Source organism: Alligator sinensis, unplaced genomic scaffold (genome assembly GCF_000455745.1).
Source record: "Alligator sinensis unplaced genomic scaffold, ASM45574v1 scaffold342_1, whole genome shotgun sequence".
NCBI classification, from domain to species: Eukaryota; Metazoa; Chordata; order Crocodylia; family Alligatoridae; genus Alligator; species Alligator sinensis.
Genome location: NW_005842126.1, coordinates 314,216 through 317,159, shown reverse-complemented (window position 1 = coordinate 317,159; position 2,944 = coordinate 314,216). Strand labels below are relative to the sequence as shown.

Sequence of the window (2,944 nt, the reverse complement as noted above, 5' to 3'; positions counted from 1 at the left end):
AGCAGGAAAAACAAAACTAAATCATAGTTGGGTAAAAGAGGAACCATTTGACCATGAGATCTATATAAAGCTGGAGGCATTAGTTGGTTAAAAATACCCATCTAAAAAGTTGGTTATCAGGGTAGAAAGGAAGATGGGAGGCCCAAAGAGGAAAATAAGAGTTAAACCAGCAAATTCAAGAGCCCTCTTAGAATCAATAGTCAAAGTTAACTACTCCAGGAAACAAAAAGCAAGGGGTTTCTTCAAACCACCTACATTTTCATCTCATCTATTAGAACATCTTTATTTAAAGTAATGCAAGTCGTTTAAAACGAAAGAAGTGAGCTAAAATCAGCTAGAAGAAACACTTAGGGAAAACAAAGAATTCTGTCAGTATGTCTCTTTACACAAAATATACAGTATTTGTTTTATATCATATCTACACAGTTTTTTCCATGTTACATAAATATTAATAAATCATATGGGAGCCAATACATGCCACCCCACAGCAGGTGTTCTGCCTGCAGCTCTTTACAGTGAAGGACAGAAGAGATTGAGTCCATTGTTGCCACTCTCTCCACATCAAATGGCAGCTTTGCCCTTGACCTTTTCAAGAAGCTGAATGAGATTTCTAAAGGGGCAAACATTTTCTTTTCCCCTTGGAGCATCTCCACTGCTCTAGCCATGACCTACCTTGGTGCAAGAGGTAACACTGCAACCCAGATGACTAAGGTAGGTTTGGAAATTTGGTTATCATTATCCACAGTACGCATCATAGCTGGTTCCTATACATGCTACAGCAAACTAAGTATTAAACAGGATGCAGGTAGACTATTGAGAGTAAAAACTAACTGGAAACTTTTCATACTTCATAAAAAATACCTTTTTCCGAAGTGACAATAACCTCTTGGCACACTGTGCTGTGCAGCTGTCTGTATTCTGGGCCAGATTCTGTCCAGAGATGGAGTCGCAGGGTGCGTGCAACAAGTATAAGCAGCTTCTGGTTCCATGAATGGGGCTTACATGGGTTAAAAGGGACTTGTTCAGAGCATACTGAACCTGGGCCAGTTAGAGTTCCCAGGAACTTCTCCTGATGCTGTGTTACTTTCCCTGGACAGAGGTCTTTTCTATACTTCATTTAACTACTTTTTGAGCAGTGCAAAGCAAAAGGAAAAATAAAGGGTTTCTCATTTATGCAATGATCTCTCCACACCTCGGCTGGATCCTAGAGGTAACTTGGTCTTGTACCTCCCCAAGAGCAAAGTAAATGATCTGCCATGTGACAGCAAAAGGCAAAGCAGGGTGGCACCTTAGAAACTAACCGTTCAGAGAGACAAGCTTTTGTAGGCAATAGTTATTCAGTCAAATGCTGTCAATTCGTCTGAGGATACATCTAGAGTTTAGCATATGTATGAAGAGATCACTGGGATCTTCAGCAAAAGTGAGGAACTCTGCTTTCCTTCAGTCAATTCATAGCAGCTGACACTGATTTCATAGCATATGCTGTCACTTACAAAAGTCTTTCTAAGCTAGTTAGTTTCCAAAGTCAAATTCTACGGTACCTTCTGCTAATCTGTCATTTAGTCACTGCTGTGGGGGTCTTAGCAAATGGCATTTTCTCAGTTGTGAAATCCAAGTTGAAAAATCCTAAATAAATAAAATTCTAAATATCCCTTTCATAAGCAAGTTAAAGCACAATCAACATTACCGATTTATTACAATAAAGCACTAGACATTGATAACTGTCAACGGAAACTGATATAGTGTGCATTTGCCTTTTTTAAAAAGTTTGTTTACCTATATTTACCATCTTTGTAAACTTGTCTTGCAGGTTCTGCATTTTAATAAAGCTGCAGAAACTGATGGCATGTCTGAAGCAGCCAAATCTTCTCATGGGAGACCCAAGAAAAGGAAAGTGGAACACAAGATCTCAAGGAAATAAAATCTCCTATATTGATAAGGAGTTGAACCCTAGCATGTATTTGTATCCAGCTACTGTTTGTTTGTTTCATTTCTACATTTCTCTCCTCCCCACCCCCAAAATAAAAGGGGGGCAGGGGGAAGAAAGAGACAGAAGATGACTTGCCTAGCTATTTTCTAGTCCAAAGAACTCAGACACTGAAATCTTCAAAAGCACGAAGATGTACAGTTAAGCAAGCACACAGTCTTTAGACTCACTATTGGTCCTGACCTCGCTAGCTAGAATAACAGTTGACAGTTCTCTATTCCTCCAATAATTATTGCAACAAAAACTCTGCTTTTCCTGTCCTCTGGCTTTGGGAGGGCCAGTCAATGGAAAGATAGAGTTGTTCATCTTAAGGATGTTTTAGGAAACGTAAGGCTAGCTCCTGAACTTCCTCAACAGGCGAGTTCCAAGATTAAGCCTGGTCTGTCAGCACAGGCCTGCAGAATTTTATTAAGGAAATTAAGTTTTTCATTTCCTCCTTCTAATTCTCCTATCCTGCTCCATATTTCACAGTCCCCTGGTAGTGGAACCTAGTACTATCTTCTGAGGGAAGCCCCGACACAGGATATTCATTAGAGAAGGTGATCTCCACTCCTAGAGCTATGATCCCTGTATTCATGGTCTTTCTCCAATTGAAAAACTGGCTCAGACACACTTCAGACTCCAGGCCCTGAGCTTACTGATGCTATAGCTCAGGCTTGTCCAACATGCGGCCCGCGGGCCGCCATGTGGCCCACCAAGCCGTTTTATCTGGCCCGCAGCAGCAGAACCAGTGGCGGCGCGGAGCTGGCGGCGGCGCAGAGCGTGGAGCCAGCGGCGGTGGTGCAGAGTACGGAGCGCAGCGGCGGCGTGGAGCGCAGAGCCGCAGTGGTGGGGCCACGGCAAGGCGGGCAGGGCCGGCCCAAGGGCCCCAGCCAGAAGCAAGGGGAGGGGAGCTGCTTACCCCCATGGGGCCTGGGGGAGCGGCCCCACGCAGGAGGCCAAGCAGCGGCCGCAGGG

The 2,944-nt window shown here is 43.6% G+C and overlaps 1 pseudogene; it reads left to right on the top strand.

Annotated features, from left to right (window-relative positions):
• Window positions 1-2,944, top strand: part of LOC102387263 — a 12,671-nt pseudogene that overhangs the window by 4,275 nt on the left and 5,452 nt on the right.